This window comes from Mustela erminea, chromosome 12 (genome assembly GCF_009829155.1).
Source record: "Mustela erminea isolate mMusErm1 chromosome 12, mMusErm1.Pri, whole genome shotgun sequence".
NCBI lineage: Eukaryota > Metazoa > Chordata > Mammalia > Carnivora > Mustelidae > Mustela > Mustela erminea.
The window spans coordinates 91,203,819-91,226,901 of record NC_045625.1 but is presented as its reverse complement, the minus strand read 5'-3'; the positions used below and the strand labels follow the sequence as shown (position 1 = coordinate 91,226,901).

The following is a 23,083-nucleotide window of genomic DNA, read 5'->3' as shown; positions in this document are numbered from 1 at the left end:
TTCTGTGTCCAAGAAAGCCTTGCCATGGCTTGCCCTGCTGGCCTACTCTCCCTCCTCTCCAGCCACCTGGCCTCTTCCCGTTCTTCCCATGCTCACGGCCCCTCTGGCCTCAGGGCCTTTGTACATGCAGCTTCCTCTTCCAGGAACACTCCTCCCCGGTCAGGCGCTTCAGATCTCAACTCCCACATCACCTCTTCAGGGCGCCTTCCCGGTCCCTCCAGGTGACATGGGGAGGGGCTGTTCTGTCTGTGCCCATCATTTGGGGCCCGGTCTAGATGTGGAGTGATACCCATTACTACACCTGTCATCCCCCTGTTCACCGGCCAAGCCCGAGAGCGAGATGGGGCAGAGGTGGTCTAACTGGGCAACTCTAGGCCTCAACTGCCCCAGCGCGTCCCACTTGAGTGGATACAATGTGATACATCGGCAGGTGTCCCCACAGTCTTACAGTAAAGAAGTCTGCTTTGCACCAGGTCTTCTGACATGTACATACAGGGAGGAGTCACTGGAAACACGCACGGTTACTGCGTGCAGCTTGAACAATGTCTCCCCGCCCCGTCTGGGGAGCACCGATGCGTAGTGCTGTGGAAGTGTGACGTATGTGCTGGTCTAGCAGAGGGCAGCTCCCGCCAGACCCGGCACCTCTGGACACCAGGCCCCTGTGCTTTTCCTCTAAGGAGTGCTGTCTGTGCAGTACCAAACCCATGTCTCATACGCATCAGGAATTTTGGAATCACTGCAGTGATTGAAAAAAGTAGGCTGTGAACTCATGTCTGTGCGTCCGACCATCCGTCCATCTGTCATCCGTGTTTCTGTCCCTCGGTCTCCCTTTCTGTTTCTGTGTCTGTCCCTCTCTGCCTTTCTGTCCTCAACCCCATCTCTCTGCCTGTCTCTGTCTCTCCGTCCTCCTCCCGCATCTCCCTGCCCCCCCCCGCCCCGTCTGGGTCCGCATTGACGCGTGTCACACACACGGAGCTCCCAGCACCTTCGGGAGGGAGCCTGGCCGCCACCAGCAGTGATGAAGGACTCAGTCTGAGCAGCCGGGACACTTGGCCTCTTTTCTGTTACTAAGGCTCTACTGGCACTGCTTATTTTTGCCGGTTATGAATTTTGTGTGTGCTTTCTGAGGTCTCAAATCTGGCTTCCATCTGGCACCCACCGGATGTGGGGAGGGTGACCTGCTGACCCGTTTTCCTGGGACTGGGGACAGGTTTGATGCCGAGACTCCTGGTTTGACAGCGGCATGGTCCTTGGCAGCCGGGCCTGTTGCTTAGTGAGGCTTGGGCCTGTGGACCTGCTGCACGTATTCAGAAAAGAGCCTGAGGTCACGGGTGAGCCATCAGGAGCGTATGTGAGCCAGTGCGTCTCCGAGCCTCCAGCTCTTCTGCCCTTGGTCTCAGCTCGCTGACAATGTGGGCTCCAGGCTGTGATGCGGAATTTAGCATTTTAGGGAAGCACATGTGTGGGGTGATGGGCCTTGCCTGGCGGGCAGGGCCACTCATAGACTGACCGTGAACTTGAACTTGGCCCCCACTGCAGGGACCTCTGGCGGCTGCCCTCCCAGGGCATTTCAGGGAAGGGCTTCCAGAGCCGGATGGTATCTTCTGTCTCGGGAAAAGGGTTTTGCTGACGAAGGTGCCATGGGTCACCGACTCCGGTTAGGAGCATCACCACACTGTTCCGCAGACACTTTCTTCTTCTGAAAACAGGAAGCAAATTCAGAACAGGAGCAATTGAGGAGGCTAAGAAATGGAGCCTAGTGGCACAAAGAGTGGAAGCAGCTTCCAAATGAGGAAGATTCGAAACACTTCCAAGGGAGGGAGCAGAAGCAAAAGCAAACACGAGCTTTGTGCTGATGGGACCTCCCACCAACAATCGTTTCTCAAGCTTCTTGTCGCCGCATCCCTGGAAGGGATTCGACACATTAAACTGCTTCCTGCGAGTGTTGGAGGTGTCACGAAACAGACACGCAGACGCCGTGGTGAGCAAGAAATGACGGACATGCGGGGGCGGCGCCTCCAAGGGCCACACGGTCACAGCCGTCATCCCAGACCCGGCCAGGTGGGTAATGAGGCCGGCGAACTGGGACGGTGAGGGGTGTGGCCCCGGAGCTAATATCTTTTCTAAAACTGAACCGCAACAGGACATTCACTGTAGGGGCTGCAGGCTGGTGGGTCATGGCATGTCATCAGGTCCAATATGCTGGCGGGGACTGTGGCGACTGTCCCTGATCCTCCCAGGTACCCGGGAAACCCAGGAGGCACCAGCGCCCTCTGTACCAGGATGGGCAGCATCCCGCTGGGGCAGGGAAAGAGCTCACCTACCCACCGATCTGTCCGTCTGTTCGTCTAACGGTGGCCACAGTGACATTCGCCCCTGGGGCCATTCTCCCTCTGCTGCCTTCTTGCAACCAGGCCATGAACCAGCCCCTCGGAGGGTATTAGTTCTTGCAGACAAGGAAGCCACAGGGCCAGTGTAATTCAGGGTACCTGGCAGAGTTCTGGGGAGAACAGTGGGCCTGCCGCCACACAGCACAGAACAGCACGGCCCAGAGAGTCCCCAAAGGTCGCAGGCTCTCCTGAGGTCCTCAGTACCAGGGTGCACCCCCAAACTGCCTGGGCGCCTCCCCAGACATGCTGCCACATCCACACTCTGGAGAGGGACAGAGGGCAAAGTGTAAGCCACGGGGGCTCCTGGTAACTGAGTGGGCTGAGGACGGCGTGCCCCATGCCATGTTTCTGCCGCTACGCTCGAACGTAGGCCCGTGAGTGTTGGCTCCACACGGGGTCCTTTCTGGGCAAGAGAGGGACCTTTCGCTGCTCTTGCAAGGTGGGTGGGAAATTCCGCCACGCGTCCGTGTCCCAGCCCATCGATCCCTGCAGACTGTTTCAGGGAGGCCTTCTAGAAAAACTACAGGGAGACTCTTAATAGAAACGAAGCCTCTTGCCCAAGTGCAGCAGAAATGTGTGCTATTAAAGCAAGGGAAGCTTTTCTTTCCAATTGCAGGACACCTTCTTAACCTCCGTTGATTATAGTTCTCACTCTCCTCATAACGTATGATCCTAATGCCACATAATCCAAGTCATTCTGCAGTCAGTAAAGCATCGTACGAGTTGGTAGTTTCGCCGGCGTCTGGGTGCTCCAGGGTTTGTCTGCTCTGGGAGACGTCCTTGGCGATGAAGGTGCCGTAGCGGAGTGCGTTTTCAATGTTACGGATTTCGTGTCCTAACTGGGGTGGGTGCACCTTCCTTCTGAAAGCGGTGATAGAGGGCAGGGGGCGTCCGTGGCCAGCCCTGTGCTCCCCGCCAGGGAGCAGCCAGAGACTGCAGGGGACACGCGGCTTCTTCTCAGGGACGGGGGGTGGGACAGGGCTCCAGTCTTGTCCCTGGACGCCGTTACTGTCAACAGCGCCAGCCTAGACGTGCAGCCGGCTGTCTTTGCTCTCAGCTGGAGGCAGCAGGTGGGCAAGCCTGGGACAGATGTGACAGGGAGGGTAGCAGACCCAGGCAGGGCGGGTCCACTCTGACCCCCTGCATGAAGCCCTCAGCCAGTTAAGCACCGCCACAACATTCGGTCGTGAGAAATAATCGAGCGAGATGGTTTGCGCCTTGTGACGACGACACGGTACTTTCAGCTTATGGATATACACGAACAGATGCGAGCCGCTTGGGGCCTGAGAAGGATAACTTGTCAACCCCTGGGGTAAAGAGGAAGACGGACTGCTCTGATAACATGGTAGACTGCAAAGTCTTCCTGACTTTGTCAGTGAAAACAACTTAAAGTAATGATTAATAATAACATATTCTTAAATCAACCAATCAATGATCTGGAAACAAAGTGTGATTAATTTTACCTCAGCCTGATGAAGCTGTGGTGCACAGATGTTTGGTAACCCCTACTCTAGAAGCTGCTATGAAGGTATTTTGCAGATACGATTAATATTTACAGTTGGTTGACTTTGAGTAATGGACATTACCTTTGAAGACATGGGTGTGCCTCCTCCAATTAGTTGATGGCCTTAAGAGCAGAAACATATTTCCTGCAAAAGAAGAATTCTGCTTCAAGACTGCAGCATCAGCTTCCTCTGAGTTTCCAGCATTTCCTACAGCCTTCAGATCACCAGCCCCCAGGACTGCATGGCGCCTTCCTTACAGGGCGTTTCTCTGTACCTGCCTAGCTAGGTCTGTTGCGTATCTGTATATATACGGTATATGCATACCTCTTGGCTCTGTTGTTTTGGAGTCTCTGGTTAACAACACAAAGCCAGGAATTGTAAGGACAAGAGGGAGTTGAAATGAGGACTCTAAGAGGGAAGCTGGTTACTGAACCCAGCTCTCTTCTTGCAGGCGTTTGCTGGACCAGGTGTAAGGGCTAATAAGAGCGCCTCCCACGGGGAGCTGGGATCCTGAAAGCCTGCTCCATCCCCATCCGGGCAGGGGCTGCGTGGGAGCAAAGCCTCCTAGCACTTGGCGAATACAAAGAGAATGGCCTGCATTCCCTTCAACGAGGAAAAAACCTCCCCAGACATTTGAACCACAAGCCAGTGTCCGCATCGACATTCAGCCTGAAGTCAAACTGGGATGACCTAAAATGCATGGAATTTCTTTTTGACAAGGACTCTGATGGCGCTCCCAGGAAACTTGTGGGGAAAAAACTCACATCCTCTCTGGAGAAACCTAAACCCTATCCTGAACATCGGAACACTCTCCTGCTTGAAGTTAGGGAAAGAAGGGGGGCAGCCCTCAGCCAGAGTGCACGGAGAGAAAGAAGCTACCTTGGGCGGGAACCGGCAGCAATAGTGGACAGAACTAGGTCCCTGAAGTCTTCAGACACTGGAATTTTTAGACACAGGATACAGTCACTACGATTATTATGTTTAAGTAAAATAAAAGGAAGTTTGGAAACAGAATAACGAACAAGGAACTGTAGAATGACCAGCGCATCTTAACCTGCTAACCAGTGTCTGTGTCACTTGCCTCTCTTCAAGTGCCAGCTGGAACCAGAGGACCGAGTTTCCGCGCCTGCCCCGTGCGCGGCAGCTGCGCGTGTGGACGGGTCCTCTGCCGCGCTGAGCCGGGTGTCCTCAGCTGGGAAATGGGGGGCTGGAATTAGAAGGGAGCAGGCTGTGAATTAGAAGGGAGCAGGCTGTTCGGTGTCATGTGTACCTGGTTTTCTTCCTCTGTGAAGGATGAGTTTCTCAGGTCCAGCGTGTGTCCTGAGGCGATGTCCGAGCGCAACAAGGGACCCAGCCCTGGCGGGGCCCCGAGCTGCGCGAGGTTCTCAAGCCCTGTTTCAGCCAAAGACAGCCCCCGTGTGCCGTCAGAAAGGGCTTCCTTCCACATGCAGAGCTCAAGAGCAAAGAAAAGGGAATCGAGAGACTTGGACCCCTCCGAGGCGTTATCACTTGCAACAATAAAACGCATCCCCCACAAAGAAAACAGTCCATCCAAATTGGCTTGATGGAAGATTCTGGATTCCAATCAGGGTTCTGATGAAATGTTACAATCTGCCAGAATATGATTTCGCAGACATGGAAAAGGAAGCTTCAAAAATATTTTGATTTGCTTCATTTGGGGCTTTCTAAATATTTAATGTTTAAAGCCCTTCAGATTATTGATTCAAAATGATGTTTATTTCCTACAACTTCTGTTTGGTTTATATTGGGCATTTATAAACACTCCACAAAACCAGTCTCGTGTGGCATTTGGTAATGCTGGTAATTGCTATTATTGTTTTTCCTTAGAATTCTGTGGTTTAAGTCACAGGAGGGTGGTGACAAGGAAGGCCAGTGCGATCCAGAGGGCACAGAAGCTCGGAGGCGACCCTAGGAAGGATCTGCCCTTTTCCCTCCCATGGGGAAGATCGCCAACAGTTTCTACGGAATTCGTTGTGAGGAGAGGAGGGAAAGACCCTAAATTAAATCTCAATATTCCAGCCAGCCCCACTGCTCAGGCTAACAGCATCTCAAAGCGCAGATAGCTCACTGATGCTCACGGGTCCCCCTTAGCAACTGGGTTGCTATGGAAACACATTGTAACTCGCCGAGAGAGGCAAGCAGGAGCTGGAGGAGTTTGCAGGAATTTCTCATTGAAATAATTACAGGAGTTCTCAGTGTGTTTAAGAAATGAATGCGCCACGAGTTTTTTTTTTTTTTCATTTTCCTTTTCAAAGCATGTTTGTGACAAGTCTTGCATCCAAAGAATTCAGCATAAATGTTTGCTATATTAAATTGGAATAATATTGCATTTTTTAAAGCCGTGTTTGGGAGGCACTTGGTGGTCAATTATTTGTTTTAGGATACGGAGTTTCATATGCATTTAGATATTTGTCCACACGTGAAAATGCTACGGAGGGGCTTGTGTACGTGAGAGGCAGAAAGGGTATGGACGCAACCTGTTTTAATAACAGGGTCATTACAGATTTGACCTGAATTCATGTTAACGAGCCATTCATGCTTTTGTCCAACATTATTTATAATGAATTACCATTTATTTGGGTTGGAGCGTATCGCCAGTGTAACCAGTACTGAGCCTTCTGCATGTCTGATTTTGGGGAAATTTCTAGGGCTGCCGTGAGAGATGTTGTTTCTATTTAGAACATGTTATGTGCTTCTCTGAATCAGAACTACTAAATCATTCTCTACAATTCTTCGTAGTGAGGACCTGACTTTTGTTTTAAAAAGTAGCCTTTTATTCTGGTGCAAGATAGATCTGTGTTCCTCATAAAACTGTTAGAAATTATAGGAACAAAATTACAGAAAAGCACAGAGACAAATAGATTCCCCAGAAATCTCGCCTCTGAGAAAGACTCATCACCAAGGTTTGGCATTCTTCCTTGAAGTCTTTATTTTTAGGCGTTTGCGTTGCTTTTCGGTCTAGTGACTGTGGTCGGGACAGTGTTCAGGAGACGGGCATCCAACCTACAGAGCAAAACACGCTCAGCCCCTCCGCTGAGAAGTGCACCCCAGCAGAAACCGTGCAGGCTACCTGACACACAGAGAGGTCAGCTCTTGACTGGAAGAAGATGGGTCTCCATGGAGAAACTAATGAGCGCCTTCAGTAGGAAACACCGTTCTAAAACCGACACCGGCTGCCGTGTTAACTTCCGAAGGCCCTGCCCCGGGGAGGCGGCTTCCTTGCTTCTGCCACGCCGGGGTCTGCACTGCTTCTTTGCTGACTTGTGGTTTTTATCTATTTTGATGTACAAATGTCCAGATTTTTCTAAGGCAGAGGACCTTAGGACCAATACCTTCTATGAAGACCGTCGTGAGTAAAGCAGGTACAAGGTGAACCCCTGTAATAATGGCGTCATTTACCGTCTGTGCAGAAAATACAACTGGATCAATGTCTTCCCTCTTCCAGGGGCCTGGGGTGTGGGGTTTTTGCTCACGGCATTAACCAGCGCACAGCTGACTGGCAGCGGATCCTGAGTTGTAGGCCCACGGGAGGCTGAGGGTGCCATGTCCCCGGGTTTCCGGGAGCTTCCACCGGCCCTGTCATCAGAATACAGACCTCCGAATACAAAATAAGGAGACCAAGGCCTGCGAGAGAGCCCCGCAGATCAGGTAGTGACGAGCCGTCCCTGCACTAATAAGAGCCTGGGTTCCTTTTTCTTTGAACACTTGCCGGCAGCAGGCGGCGTGGCCGTGGACGTCTTATGGCGGAAACCACCTGAGCCACTGCCTGCCAGCAACAGAGTGCTCTGGCTGCATCTCCTCTTGCCCCACGCTTACCGCATGCGTCCACCGGCACCATCCATGTCCAGAACATTCTTACCGTCCCAAACATAGCTCCTCACCCATTAAAACGAGGTCCTCACCCCGCTCTCGCCCTAGCCCCTGGCACCCACCGCTCCACTCTCTGTCCCTAGGCATGTGACTCCTCTAGGGACCGCACGCAGGCGGAGTTAGGGAAGCTTTGCCATCGTGTGGTGGCTTCCTTCACTTTGTACAGTGCCCACAAGCCCCATCCGCGTCCAGCAGGTGCCAGAGCGCCCCTCCTTTTTGAGCTGAATCATCTTCCATCATACGGGTACGCCAGTTCTCTTTGCCCGTCTCTCCCCTGACGCACACGTGGGCTGCTTCGACCCTCCGGCTAGAGCGAACCATGCTGCTCTGAAGAGGGGCCTACAGACATCCGTGCCAGTCTTCGGGGCATATACACCCAGCGGGGCAGTTGTGGGACCATCACGGTAAATTCTGCTTAATTTTTCGAGGAACTTAATTTTTGAGGAACCAACTTACGGCTCCCCAGCAACGCATGAGGGTTCCAAGTGCTCGGTGTCCTCACCCACCTTGTAATTTTCCTCTTTAAATATTTTTTTTTGATAATGGCTGTCCTAATGGGTGTGAATTACCTACTGGGTCATTGGCAAAGAACCAAACAGCAGGGTGCCTTCAGTCATGGGACCAGCTCTTGCTTCTGCTGGAAACCGTGCTCCCCAGCGGGGGCAGGGGCAGGGGTGAGGGGCGAAGGGCCGCCGACATTTGCCGTTCTGAGGGGGCCCATCCCCTCCGGTCCCACCCTCGGCCCCTTTGGGGAGGGCTCACCACCTTCCCGAAACAAGCTTTGCTGGTTTCATGAAACACGTGAGGAAAGACAAAGAGAATCGGTCCGTAATTCTGAGATGTTTACACTCACGGGCTCGATCCCAGGACCCTGGGATCATGACCTGAGCCGAAGGCAGAGGCTTAACCCACCGAGCCACCCAGGTGCCCCACGATACAGGTTTTTAACAGATTCTTAAAAGCGACTTTATGGTAGGTCATAGTATATTGGTATATCGCAGCAGTGCTGATTGTACAGCGAATCGCTTCTGTCAACTTCATACCTTCGTGAACGTCACTCCACACTGGTGGGCTCCGGCACCCCGTCCCAATGATTCTCAGGGTCACTGCCCTTGACTGACCTTCCTTATTGACAATTGCCCTGAGCTTTCATTGCAAAACTTAATGTCACGCGCAGGACTCTTCGGAGGAAGCTCAACGCACCGTGTGCCCCATTTGGAAACCCGGCAGTACTTCTCTCTTCTGCGAAATCTGCAGATCCTTTCCTTTGCTAAATACCCGCTGCTTGGCTGTTGTGAATAACGATGCTGTGAACATCTGTGAACGTACAGCTTCATTTCTCTGGGCTGGATTTTGGGGAGTGGGCTTGCTGGGTGGGCGTGGAAGCCACGGGTAACCTTGTCGGAAACCAACCAGTGCAGGCTGTACCGGCTTGCAGTCCCGCCAGCCAGCACTTCCGTGCGAGCGCGCTGTGTGCCCTGCTGCCCCAGCCAGCGACAATGGACAGGCCCTGAGGATGGGCCGGCACCACGCAGGCTGCCCCAGGAGTGGCTCAAAGATGAGCCAAGCTGGTGACTGGCAGAACCAGTTCGTACCGGGTGCTCTGAAACCAGCCATCCACCCTGCTGGACGCCCACAGTGCAGACGGACGGTCCTGGGAAATTTCACCCTGTGGGCCACTTGCGCCCATCCCTGGAGGCCCACTATTGCAGCCGGGTCCTCTTGGCAGGACCAGGGGGTCACAAAAGTCTCAAAATCAGAGGCCTCGGAGAGCATACATCTTTTTCCTGGTGGGGTTTCTGATTCTGACACTCGATCTACAAACCTGTGGGCAGAATTTCCATGGGCACACAGCTCTGGAAGGCGCATGTGGAGACATGGCAGCCCACTCTTCCTCTTCCTACGTCCCACACCTCGGCAGCAGTGGGGGTCCCCTCCGCCCCCTCCTTCCCTTCCTTTCTTGGGATCTTGTCTTATTTCACAGATGCAAACCTTATCCTTTGGAGGACATTTTTAATAGATTTTGGGGGGTAACGTTTTCTTCTCTTTGCAGAGCCTGACCCTCCAAGCCGTTTCTTCGCCCCGGCCTCTTGGATGGATCCTGTCTCCACGACGAAGCTGAGCAGAGCCTCTTCTCTTGCTCCCCACCAGCTCCCGGTCTGGTACCGAGATGGAGATCTTGGAAGGCAGCCGCCTTTCACCCTTGAGCCTGGAACAAAGAAAGAGTCCTGTCCTTGCCAGGAGCGTTCCACTCTTGCTCTGGGGCTTGTGGAGTTGGGACCTCCCCTCTGCGGATCCCTCCCCCTGGGCCCTGCTGCAGGCTCCCACCCTGAGCTCTTGGGCCCGGAGGGGATGTGGCCTCCTGTCCCTGACCCGTGACCAGTAGCGGGCATGTGGCTCAGTCCCTGACCCCAGCATCTCTGCCCTGGTCCTTGTCTGGCTTCCAGGCACCACTCCTGACCCCCAGCCTCAGGGTCAGTGAGGACCCAGATTCCAGGACGATCTTACACAAGGAAAAGCTGCTGGGGCTTCTTAGACTCTATGGCGGCTCAGATCCTTACCCTGGGATCATGCTGGTAATGATGACACTAACCGAAGGGCTCAGGCTTATCTGCATGGGAGAAGTTTTCCCCCTGGCTTTCCAGGGCAGCGTTAGCTGGTGAGGGAGAGAGCAGTGAGAGGCAGCAAAATGCAGGTTCCCCAAAATTGTCCACCTGGGTTTCTTCTTGACCAGAGAAACTTACTGCAGCATTCTTGCGGGGAAAGCAAGCAATCTCTCTGTAAAGTATCCAACTTATTTTTAAAAATTTGCCATTGTTGCATTAGAGTATAAATATTAAAATATAAAATTTTCCTTCCGAGTGTACCACTTAACGCCACCTCAAAAAAGATCAATTATATTTTCTTTTTCAGTGATACACACTCAGGCAAAAAGTTGCTTTGAGTAGCAGCTCATGACTGGGGAGAATTGCATTCTAGAGAAAATATTGCTATTGCCAGCTAAACGTCCTTATCGATAAGCTGTGTATATTCCCAAATTATCATGCAATATTTACATGGAGAACAAAATGTAAATGGTTCACTTGTAAGATTAATATAGAAATAATATTTACCAAAACTGCTTTGAGAAATGTGGTTCAATGACTCAAGTTCGGTAAACGATTCGACGCTTCAGTACTTTTCTCTCGTTGCAAATAGGAGAGAATCCGAACATTCTGTGAATACAAAGATCTCCCATTTCTTGGCGTGTCCTGACATCTACTATTCTTTAGATCTGGAGAAGCGGTCCACAAAGGAGCTGATGGCCAAGCCCAGCACGCAGAGCTCCAGGAAGGCCCGCTCAGGGAGGGGCTCCCCTGTACCCACTGGGCTCCGGGAAGGTCAGGTGGGGGTGGGCATGGCCAAGGCAGCCTGGCAGCTGGGAGGCCAGAGTGGAGGGGAGGGAACAGGGCTGCTCCGGGGAAGGGACTGCCAGGGCTTGGCTCCTGGCCTCCAGGCAGGTTAGGAAAAGCTCCCTGTGGTGTGGCGGTTCTCAGAGCCTCTTCTTCCAGGGACTTCACACTTCTGGCATCTTTCACCATCTCTGGCTGGGAGCGTTGGACTCCCTCTTCGTTCTGTTCTCGAGCCACGGAAGTTAATTTCTGCAGCAACGAGGCGGCCCTCACCTCTCTTCTGTAAGCATCTGCAAGGCTGGGTGCATTGAGTGGCCCTTTCCGGGCATTCCTTAGAGACATCTCAGCCGCGGAGTGCTCCTTCTTGGCTGCACAAAGCTTGTCGATGAGTTGGCATCTCTCCGTGACCCTTGCAGCCAGGGTTTCGCAAGCTGCTTTTCACATCTTACATAAAGCTCACTTCTAACGGACTGAATGAGTCTGAGCATAAATAAAAGACCCATCAATAAGCCCGTGACAGGCAGACACTCCCCAGGCTCCCATGGGAGACTGTGCAAAGTGAGCTGTAGAGACAGTCACTGGGCAGCAACTCCACTGCCTTCTCTCCCAGCTGCCCACGGGACATCCCGAAGCCATGCTCCACGGAGGAAGGCAGCCCCTCCATGGCACTGCCCGGCACAGGCTCTGCACGGTCGTTGTGGAACCCCATAAGACACCCAACATCCATCCGGAATCCGATCGGCAACTGGCATCACCGATAGGTCAGTCATCTGGCTGGCGGTGTGCAGAGATCTAGAAATAAAATGTGTTCATCCCATCACCGAGTGGAGAGCATTCTTCCTCACCTCTTCGTCTATGTCTGCGCATCAACACAAAATGAAAGTATAGTGAAAACCTGCGCTTAAGTGTATGACTTGACCAATTTTTGAAATGTGTGACTCTCTACATTTTCCAAAAGCTCTATCAATATACAAACTAGATTCATTAACCCAGAAAAGAGCCCTCAGTAGGATTTCAGTTAAAGTGCTACCAACCTGGGCACCGGCAACCTGCTTTTTGTTTGTTTTTGTTTTTGTTTTTAGTCTTGTGGTAGAATTTAGTGATTCATCAGTTGCATGTAACGCCCAGTACTCGTTCGATCATGTCCCCTCCTTAAGGCCCATCGCTCAGTTACCCCATCTCCCACCCACCTCCCCTCCAGCAGCCCTGTTTGTTTTCTGGAGTTGAGAGTCTCTTACGGTTTGCCTCTCTCTCCGATTTCATCTTATTTTATTTTTCCTTCCCTCCCCCTATGTTCGTCTGTTTTGTTTCTGTAATTCCACATATGAGTGAGATCATATGGCATTTGTCTTTCTCTGATTGACTCATTTTGCTAAGCATAGTATCCTCTAGGTCCAAACATGCCACTGCAACTGGCAAGATTTCATTCCTTTTGATGGCTGACTAATATTCCATTGTATGTCTATAACACATCTTCTTTATCCATTCATCTGTTGAAGGACATCTGGGCTCTTTCCATAGTTTGGCTGTTGAGGACTTTGGCAGCCTGTTTTAGTGTTGACGAAACACCTCTAATTTGCGGCAGTTGAATGTTCTGACAATGAGGTAAGTCACACTGTGAGCTTCGATGTCTGTCTCTTGCTCGAAGAAATGTTTTTGAGACCCACATGGTTTTAGATGAATGAGTGGTTCATCCTGTTTTTTAGAGCTGAATAATTTGTCCTTGTAAGAACATATCACAAAATATCCATTCTCTTTATAACGGACATTTGTGTTTGTTCTAGTATTCTATACGAATGAAGATATTGCCAAAATTTATGCTCGTGTCTTTTTTTTTATAAATAAGTCTGTTTTCATTTGCCCCAGGTAAAGAATATCCGGGGGGTGGGTGTCGTGGTGGAAATATGCTGAATTCTCTTTTATTTTGAGACTGAGTTCTCGAGGTAGAATTTACATTGTCAGTCCATGTACTTAGTAAACATTCTTTGATCCTTTCCTTTGTGCAGAGTTGTGTCTCAGTCACAATCCCCCGTTGAAACAATTCTGTTGCAATGAGAAGATCCCTGCGTCTTTCCTGCATTGGCTCCGTTGGACAAGGTCTGCCCGTCTCTCTTTGAAATCTGTCCCTCCCTTTGTTTCCAGAGCGGTGCATTCCATTGTGTTTACAATTGTGGGATTCTGTTCCTTTTTTTTTTTTTTTTAAGATTTTATTTATTTATTTACAGACAGAGATCACAAGTAGGCAGAGAGACAAGCAGAGAGAGAGGGGGAAGCAGGCTCCCGGCTGAGCAGAGAGCCCGATATGGGACTCGATCCCAGGACCCTGAGGTCATGACCTGAGCCGAAGGCAGCGGCTTAACCCCCTGAGCCACCCAGGCACCCCGTGGGATTCTGTTCCTGTTGCTGTGTGTACTCTTCTGGTCCCACTGGCCTCTCCTGCTCTGTTTGTCTCTCAAACCACCCAGCATTAGTTTTGACCCAAGATTTGATTGTGAAACCACTTTCCTTCCTTAGGCATCTCACCCCCATGTTGACCTCATTGGTATTGTGGCTTTAATGGCATCGAAGCATCCTGACTTACCTCCACTCGTTCTTTCCAAACCTTTCCATACCCAGACTCACACCCACGGCTGCCTCCATGGCATCTCCACCGGATGTCCATCATGCTGGAACCCAGCTAGACTACCACCCCACCTACCCCACGAACATTCTCTCCCTCATCTGTCCCTTCCTGTGACACAGCTCTCTCCTGACTGGGCAGCACTGAGGTCCCCTGGGAGCTGTCCCTCACTCACTGGAGCAGAAACTCTGGGTGGTGACACCAGCTCTCTGTGTGGTGACAAGTCTGCCAGAGTATCCTCAAGTCTGAGACTCCTAGACCGACACGGTGTGGCCACTGGTGTCCATTTCCTTCTCAGCCTTGAGACAGTGGAGGCCATCTGGGGTTCTAGCTGTCTTCATATCGATGTCCATGTGTGGTCACTGTGTCTCCACATGAAGAAGAAGCAATACATAGAATCTATATGCAAAAATACGGCACCGACACAGACTGGATGTGTTGTCAGTATATCTAATTATGTACAAATCACGACATAACGCATCCCTGTGAAAGAGCAGTAATACATATAATGAAGATACACAAACGTTCTACAAGTACGGGTTTGTAGTTATGTGTAAACACCACGTGTCCATGGCAAGGGATCAGCGCTTATAACTAATCCACACCAATGTTATAGCAATGATGGCCATCTAAGTATGTTAGTAACATGATTATGTGTAAATCACAACGCTTAATATAGCAGATAGTACGTAAATATTTACATAATACAATGTAACTAATATTGTATGTAAGTTTATATCTGCTCAAATATTTTTTAAAACAGCTAAGATGGTAAACACACACAGAGACTGGCAGAAAAAAAAAAAAAAACCAAGTTAAAAATAGCCAAAATGAGGGGCGCCTGGTGGCTCAGTTGGTTGAGCGACTGCCTTCGGCTCAGTTCATGGTCCTGGGATCCTGAGATCGAGTCCCACCCACATCAGGCTCCCAGCTCCGTGGGGAGTCTGCCTCTCTCTCTGACTTGCCCTCTCATGTTCTCTCACTCCGTCTCTCTAAAATCAATAAATAAAATCTTCAAAAACAAATAGCCAAAATGATCATGTGAGCCGCGAAGGATGAGTCTGAGGCCCCAAACGAGCCGCTGAGGGAGAGCTGTGGGCCATGTGCCCTCAGGCTCCGGGCACAGGCAGACCACCCCCATCAAGGGCTGCGCAAATCTCACCACCTGGGTGGGGCGCATCCAGTCAGACTGAAGGCCGACGTCTGGCACACTCTCCACCCACCTCGGTCCCAATGCTCAAGGAGCCATTTACAGAGTCCCGAAGCCCAAGTCTGGCGAGGCTGCCGTGAGCCTGGTGTGCTCCAGCTGATGGCGGCCCGCAGTGAAAACCCATCGGGGGTCCCCAGGAGGTCGGGCCGCACCAGTCAAGAGCTCAGAAGTCTGCATTCCCTTGTGACTTCTACTGGGAACCAATTCAGGGAAACAGAAGGAGCTGGAGGGCCAAAGGCTCCCGTCATGGCACCGTCACAACATTCATACACTGGAAAAACCACGGTCCACCGATGGGGAGCCTGAGGGAATCACATCTCAACTTCATGGAACATCATTCAACCATGAGATGCATGAGATGTGGAGATCATACAATAAAATGAGACGTCTCTAAAAATACATTCTTTGGGGCGCCTGAGTGGCTTAGTTAAGCGTCTGCCTTCAGCTCAGGTCCTGGGATCCAGTCCCATGTCAGGCACCCCGGCTCAGGGGGCAGTCCGCTCCCTCTCCCTCTGCATCTAATCCTGCTTTCGCTCGCTCTTTCTCTCTCTCTCTCTCCCTCTCTCTCTCTCAAATAAATAAATAAATAAAATCTCAAAAGAATAAAAATAAGAATACATTCTTTTGAGGAAACACAAGCACAAAATAATTCCTACGTAAAACTTGACATGCACACGGGTCGAGGAATTGACGGGAATACAGAATCCACTGAAATTCTTCCGAATGAATTAATTCTTCAGGAAAAGCCACAGTTTATTCTCCAAGGGAAGTGAGGCTCTCGCATATTTTAGTGGAGCCTGCCCAGCCAGCCTCTCGAGGGCCAGTCCCGGCAGTCCTCTCTCTCCCTCTTTCCCTGAGGCTCGGCCCTCAGACTCCTCTCTGGGAAGTGAGGACCAGTTTGCTTTCTGCTGGGTCTGTCCTCAGCGTGCACGGACGCCATCCCCTCCCTGCTCCGTCTTCCCCCACCGGGCCAGCACTTCCACCACTTTCCCACCAACGGACAAGTTTGCTTCTTTCCCCCTCTGTGTGTGCAGTCGACGGTGACCTGCCTTACCTCGCCAGTAATAAAACACCTCGTGCTGGCCCTGCACGGACTTGTGGTTTGCTGCCTGGTCACCATGGCAACAGTGCACGGAGGTGGCCGTTGTCTTCCTGCGCTCCTCCCACAGAGAGGGACTGAGCAGTGACAGCGCTGGAATGAGGAACCCCCGCCTTGTCGTGGGGTTGTGTTTGTGATTGTTGAGGTCAGGCTGGCTTCCCTGCGTGCCTCCCACTAGCTGGGTCACCCTGTGAAGTCACTCAACCTCTCCCGGTTTCACGGTCCTCACCTGTCAAATGGGGCACGAGTAGGATCTACAGGACAGGCTCATCAGGACTGGACAGACCTCTACATAAAGGGTTCTCAGCTCAAGGCTTACTGGGCAAGGGGCAGTGGAGTCATGTCCACTCAGGATGCAGCGAGTGGCCCTCCTCCCACTGTTCACATGGGTGTGGGCGGCTGGAGCAGCCTCTGGAGGGAGGGACAACATTTGGGCTTAGAAGTGAAGAGAGAGCACTGGAGAGAGCCCTCCCTGGAGCGGCCACAGCCTCTGGAAGGGGAGGTCCGGCCGCGCTCGGGGAACTGTCCGTAGTGCTGAACTGTGGGGTTCAACGATTTGGGCACTGGGTTTCCACCTGGGGGACCTGTTACAGAGTAATCTCCCACCCAAACATTCCTACACCCAGCAGGTGAAGGGTGTGCCCCTGAGGGTCCCTGCAGAGAGCACCTCTGCCACCTTAGGGGCCCTCCCCCGGCTCTGACGCCCAATGCGTCCACGAGTTAGTTCCAGATGTGGTTTGCTTTTCTTCCCCTCTGAGGGTTCCGTGCCCTGTTCTCCCTGTCCCTAGTGTCCAGCTGCCCACCCCTTCCCACATCGCCATCAGCAATAACCTCCCTCCTGTTTCCAGCCTCCTCACAGGACGACCCCCATCCTCTGGCTTTAGTGAAGCTGAGACACATCCCACGCAGGCCCTCTGGTGTGGCTGCTTCCTCTCCCCACCCATGCCTCAGGGGCACCACCAGGGACTTTCTGCTTCCATCCACTTCCCTGGGATGTGCATCCCCAAGAAACCGGGCTGCGGCCTCCCCAGGCCTCCCAGACCCCTGGGCTTGCACTTGCTTCTCCTTCGGTGGCCACGTGCATCTCTGTCCTTCCTCCCTCCGGCCTCCTGCCCACCCGTCGGTCTGCGGTCCTCCTGCCCTCCCTCCCCCACCTGCGTCCTTGGATGAGTCTCCAGCCAACAATTCACTTTGTTCCCAGCTGATGTGTAGGCGGAGGTACACTATCAGAGAAGACCAGCCCTCTGCCCTGAGGGGCACCGCAGAGTTGGGGGGGGGCACATACTGCCTGCAGCAACACGGTCCTCTTCCTCATGGCTGGTGGCATCCTCTGTTACCACTCAACTCAAATCCCCCTCAACCGGAATGAACCCTTCTCACGTTTTCAGTACAAACTTCACTTTCTCATGTTGTACAGAAAACCAGGTACAGCATCCAAGTCAGGCATAAAGAACTTCTGACTGCTTACCAGGGCCACGGAGAGAGTTATCTGGGATCCAGCTCTTCTTGCCCCGCCCAGCTTGCCATTGCCGGGCTCCTGCACTCTGGCTTCCTGCGGGTTTGGCAAAGAGAAGGCCCCTACCGGAGATGGGGGAGAGACAAGATGGGGCATTTCCTCTCCACTCCCTCCCATCCCCGGTTCTGCCTTCCCGTCAGCTCTCCTCCAAAATCCCAGCTGGCGTTCCACCGGCTCCGGAGATTTCACTGTCCTCCATCAGCACCATAGGTAGTGCTGGTGGTAAGAACCCTTCGTGAGACGGAAGGTGGATGTAAGGAATCCCTGGGGTGTCCCCGCCCTTTGGACTCCCTCAACCCCACCCCTGGAAGTGCCTGCTTACCCAGGTCTCTTCCTTAGAATCCCTGACTCCTACTCAACCCCGATGCAGGTCCCCAGTTCCCCCCTCCCTAACCTCTCCCCTCTGGGGTGATAGCTCTGCCCACCCTCCTGGCCTTCCCCCTTCCCTAAATGTTCATCTTCCCCATTCTGTTCTCCCCTAAATGCACCTGTCCTTCTTCCGTCGCCGCTCTACACTCCATGCTACACCTCTAGCCATGGCCTCAGATTTTCCCTTGTATTTCACTCTGCCTTCTGGAAAGCACGATTTTTTTTTCCATCTATTTTCTCATCTCTCATGTGTTTGACACCATCCTGTGACCTAAGTGGTAGCCCCTTCATTCTCCTTGCTGAAGTGTCATGGTTCTCAATACATACCTGACCCGAGCTCTCTGAACTGGGTGAGGTTCTGGCCATAAGCGTGGATTCGGAGTCAGGCAGCTGGGCCAGTTCCTAACCCTGTGTGGCCCTGGCTTACTTCATAAACCCCTCTGATCCCTGGATTCTCTCTGTGCAGAACAGGATCTAAGTACAATCTCACGGACCATGGGAGATGAGGGGCACGACAGGTGTTCATGGCCCGGTACGGGATGCTCTAAGTACTTATGGCTGCGGCAGCGCTCATGATAACCACCACCGATCATCTCCTGAAACCAGTGTGGTTCCCTCCACCCCCCAATTCGTATTGAAACCTAGCCCCCAATATGATGGTGTGAGGCAATGGGGTCTTTGGCAGGTGAGTGGGTCTTGAGGGTGGAGTCCCAGAATGGGATTAGTGCCTTTATAAAAGGACCTCTGAGAGCCCCCTGCCCCATCAGCCACGTGTGAGGACATCTGAGAAGCCCTCTAGGAACCAGGAGTGGGCTCTCTCGGACACCCAACCTGCTGGAGCCTTCATCTTGGACTTCCAGCCCCCAGAACTGGGAGGAATACATGTTGTTAAAGCTGCCCGGTCTATAGCATTTTGTCATAGCAGCCGAGCTAAGAATGGTTGGCTGGATGGGTGTCCATCCAACCAGGCTTCCACACATGCCTCCAACTCCTGGTCACATTTTCTCAGCTCCCACCCTGGCAGCCTGTCCTTTCCTTGGGATCCCGTTCGTCCCTCTTTCTTCCTAAGTGTGCACCAGTAACCAAAGAGCTCAGCATCACCTGCAAGCCAAGGGCCTTCAAGTTCCACGCCTCAGCACGGGGCAGCTGTCCACGGACGTGCCCCTCCCCCGCACCCAGAACCCAGGCTCACCTTCCTTCCTCCGCCTGCCCTCTGTGTTCCGGTGGGTGAGACGCACTCAGCCCCACCGTCCATCAGAAGCCTGGCCTTTGCTCTCTATCCCTCTCCCTGGGAGATGAAGAGGACTCTGCCCGGACTCTTCCCCAGAAGTCCTCCTCCCCGCCACAGGGGTGTGGGGAGACAGGAGGTCTCCATGGCCCCCTCCCTCGGGAGCTCCGCTACAGAGGACTTGGCTGGACGGCCACGCTCTGGTGGCTGCTGAGTGAGGACGAGTGAGGACTGAGGAAGCCAGGAGGGGGCTCTGCAGGCCCACCTCTCCCTCGGCCCAGTCCTGTGGCCTTCCCTGCTTCCCATGGAGCTCCTGCTACTCCGGACTCCACCTCAGCTCCGCCTCCAGACAAGCTTGACCTGTTCACTTGCCCCATCTGCTAATTCAACCTTTTCACCGTATCTTGGGCCCACCCACTCCGTTCCATCCCGCTGCCCTTGCGTTCCTTCGAGACCCCATCATGTTTCCCCTGTGCTGTTATCTGCCACCCTCTCAACCACCCAGAGCACCCTGTGTTACTGTTCAAGGTGTCCACATACAATACAAACCTGCCCACACCATGCAGCCTCCAATCCCACATCATGAGGGAGACATGGGTTATAGCCACACCCTCCACGTCCAGCTGTCTCAGCGGCCTGGCCTCCCAACATTGCCCCCATCCGACCATCTACGTAGCTTCTGGAAACGCTGAGCTGTGCAGGCCTTGGGCTGTTCCCCAGACAGCCCCTCTTCCAGGGGTGTCTCTTTGCCCCCATGTACCTGGAAGATTCCAGAAATCCCTCACCCCTGCTGAGGTCCCCCCCTGACATCCTGCGGCCAAGGTCAGCAGGCTCCATTGCGCAAGGTTCGTATCCCATACATTTAAGTTGTTGCGTAGTGTACCGGGTTATTGTGATAATGTCAGATTTTCTGCCTCTCCAGGTAGAATGAAAGCTTCTTGGGAACAAAGCCACCGTCCTCAGGGCCCAGCTCATGAGCCAACTTCAGGCAGGTAGAGGCAGCCTCTAGACGCAGGAAAGGCGAGGAGAGGGGTTCTCCCCTAGAAACTCCAGAAGGAACTCACTGCCGTCCACCCTGGACTCTACCCCGGGTGACCCATGCTGGATTTCTGCCTGCAGCACTGGCAGATAAAACACCATTTTAAACCACTGATCTTGGGATTATGACAGCAATAGAAAAACAATACACCTTTAAGTGAATAGATTTTAAAAAGGGAAACCACAGTATTCTGGAAACCACAATATTCTGGAAGAGCTACTGTGGATGACCTCAGGCATGCTTGAGGCTGGAGGCTGATGTTATGGTGGTTTCCTTCCTTTGCTTGGCTTCTGTGCTGCCAAACAACGAACATCTCATCGGTCTTCGACTTCTACACCATGATAGCCTGAGAGTAGGCAGGACCAGCCTGGGTGAGGGCGCCGGGCATGGCTTGGGAGGTAGAGTGTGGGTTTCTTGCTCGGCTTACAGCGCCCCCCACCCCCGCCCCCATCATCTTCCCGGAAAGTGAGGTTTTACTGTTCTACTGCATCCCTGGAATATTAACTAGCCTCTTTGATTACAGATCTTCTCATATGCAGTACATTTCTATTACTGTGATTTTTTAAAATGGCCAATTTCTCTCCACTTGGCTCGTCATAATAAAAGGAATAAAAAAAAAATCTCCTGTTGGCTAAAGGGTTAACCATGGAGATTTGGATTTTTTTCCCCCTTCTTTGGAGACTCAGAACGTGCACGCGTGTTGGATGATCCTTTCACAAACAGAATGGAGGGCGAGATGCCTAGGGTTTGAATGTGCGTTTCCTGTACATTCATGATAAACGCTGAACCGAGGAGCACATTCATGGTTGTTTCTTGCTTGTAAATGAACTGCTGAATGGAAGTTTGGGGGCACAGCTCACCTCCAGCAGAGGCCGTCCTGTTCACACTGGGAGCTGAACAACGGTTCTTGAATTTTCGTGAAAAACTAGTTTTTCTGCTGTCCATGACAGTCCTGCCTTCCTCCATGCATTTTGTAATCAGGCTGGCTTTTTTTTTTTTTTTTTTTTTTTCCCACACTGCCGTTGGAATAAAGATCCCGCCTTTGATTGAAATGGAATCTTCCACTATTGAGCAAGCCTTCTTCAATGAGTCATCAGGGCGGCTGCTCATTGGCTGAGGCCGCTGGAGCCAGGGGATTGCCTGGCACCGGCTCGCAGGGCCCGGCTTCATTCACAGAATCGCTGGCTCGCTGCTAGCCCTTCCATTCACACAAACAGCCTCTCATTCACATTTTGCTGTTTTTGTCTGCTTCTAATGAAGAGCGGGGTTTGGGAAGGATAGGGCGTTTTTGCTTCAGATCTGGGGGGAGTTCCGCTCACCATCACCATCGTGGATGGGGTGTGCACTTGCTGTTGCTAAGCGAGCAAGGGGAAGGGCGAGGATGAAAGCCTGCGCCCGGGGAGGGGAGCCGCCGCGGCCCTGCGCTCCTGCATCCAGGCCGCTGGCCTCACCTGCCGGCCAGGAGACGCCCTCCGGGCACCGGGGCCATAAAGTTCTGCTGGGTTCGGAGCCTCCGGGGGCACACACCTAGTCGTGGGTGGGAGAAGGCAGGGTGCCGGAGATAAATTTATTTGCTTACACAGAGTTGCGTGGCAATTTGCACAGGGTGGTTTCTCTGTGTCCGGTGGGTTATCTCCAAGCATGGCGGAGACCGGCAGAGCCCCGGGTGCAAGGGCTGGGAGGGTTTGAGTCTCCGCCGACCTTCTGGGGGCCGCCAACGCCCTGTTGTCCTCGCTGAGAGGAAGGAGGCCTTCGCCTCTCCCTCCAAGCGGAGCCTGACTCCCGACACGGATTTTCTGTGTAACCAGAGCAGCTGCATTTTTTTTTTCCTTCCTTCATGCAGGGTTGCAAGGCAGCAACAGAAGGGACATTGAAATGTATTTGTACGTTTGGTAGGCATTTTTCCAGACCTCGAGCACATTCAATTGGGATAAAGCTTCAAGCCCAGCCCCCTTTTTGGAATGGATGTCTGGAGCCAGCTACCATTCCTCAGAGAGGTCCTCTTCTTTTCTGGAAGCAGGTTTCAACCCAACCCTGACTGAGGAAGGCTGTTGTCCTTAGCAGGGGACACATCCTCACAGGCTCTGTGCAGACCTTTCTTTCTTTCTTTCTTTTTCTTTTCTTCTTCTTCTTCTTTTCTTTCTTTCTTTTTTTTTTTTTTTTTGGAGGAGCTGCATTGCTACAAAGACATTGTCATGGCTGCTCTGCTGATTTGAAAAAAGAAAAACCCAGGAAATTGGTTTTTTATGTTCACCTGGGAGTAAATATTCTTCTCTTTTCTGTTCTTTTTTCTTTTTTGGCTATTTACCAATTGCTGGTGCTTTCCAAATCAGAATTCATGAGGATCCGCTGAAGATCTTATTCTTAAAAAGGCTTCGTCACATTTTAACTCATGGCTGTCAGACACTCAGGGGCCCCCACGGAGGGCTGAGCGGGGGACAGGAAGCCTTAGCAGAGAAGAAGGGGTTTCAGAAAGTTCATCTGACCGTCCGAAGGGACCGGACTGACCTCTGGCACAGATGCTGAGTCGGGGGATGGGGAGGCGAGCAACCAAAGGTCGGAAGGGAATCTCTGGGAAGGTAGCAAAGGCAGTTTGAGAATTGATTGGCTCTAGTGTGCAGTCAGTGGGTGTATGCATTTTTTTCTTTCTTTTTCTTTCTTTCTTTCGTGTGTGTGTGTGTGTGTGTGCGCGCGCGTGTGTGTGTGCGCGTGTGTGCGCTACAGGAAGTGATTTGCAGTGCTCCCCGGGCCTTTGTTGAGAAGGGTCTCCTCTGGAGTGAGTCACGCTCTCGCTGTGCGCAGCCCTAGCCGCTGGGCGCTCCCC

The 23,083-nt window shown here is 52.4% G+C and overlaps 1 long non-coding RNA gene across 2 annotated transcripts; it reads right to left on the bottom strand.

Moving 5' to 3' along the window:
* Nucleotides 1-4,897: 4,897 nt before the first annotated feature.
* LOC116570325 lies at nucleotides 4,898-23,008 on the bottom strand. 2 transcript variants are annotated; one of them, XR_004277390.1, is made up of 4 exons: nucleotides 19,770-23,008; nucleotides 17,576-17,685; nucleotides 13,974-14,166; nucleotides 4,898-5,102 (listed from the first exon to the last, which is right to left on the bottom strand). It is a non-coding gene; the product is annotated as an uncharacterized LOC116570325 (long non-coding RNA). The 2 variants fall into 2 exon arrangements; XR_004277391.1 differs by having other exon boundaries at nucleotides 13,974-14,160.
* Between the last annotated feature and the right edge of the window lie 75 nt (nucleotides 23,009-23,083).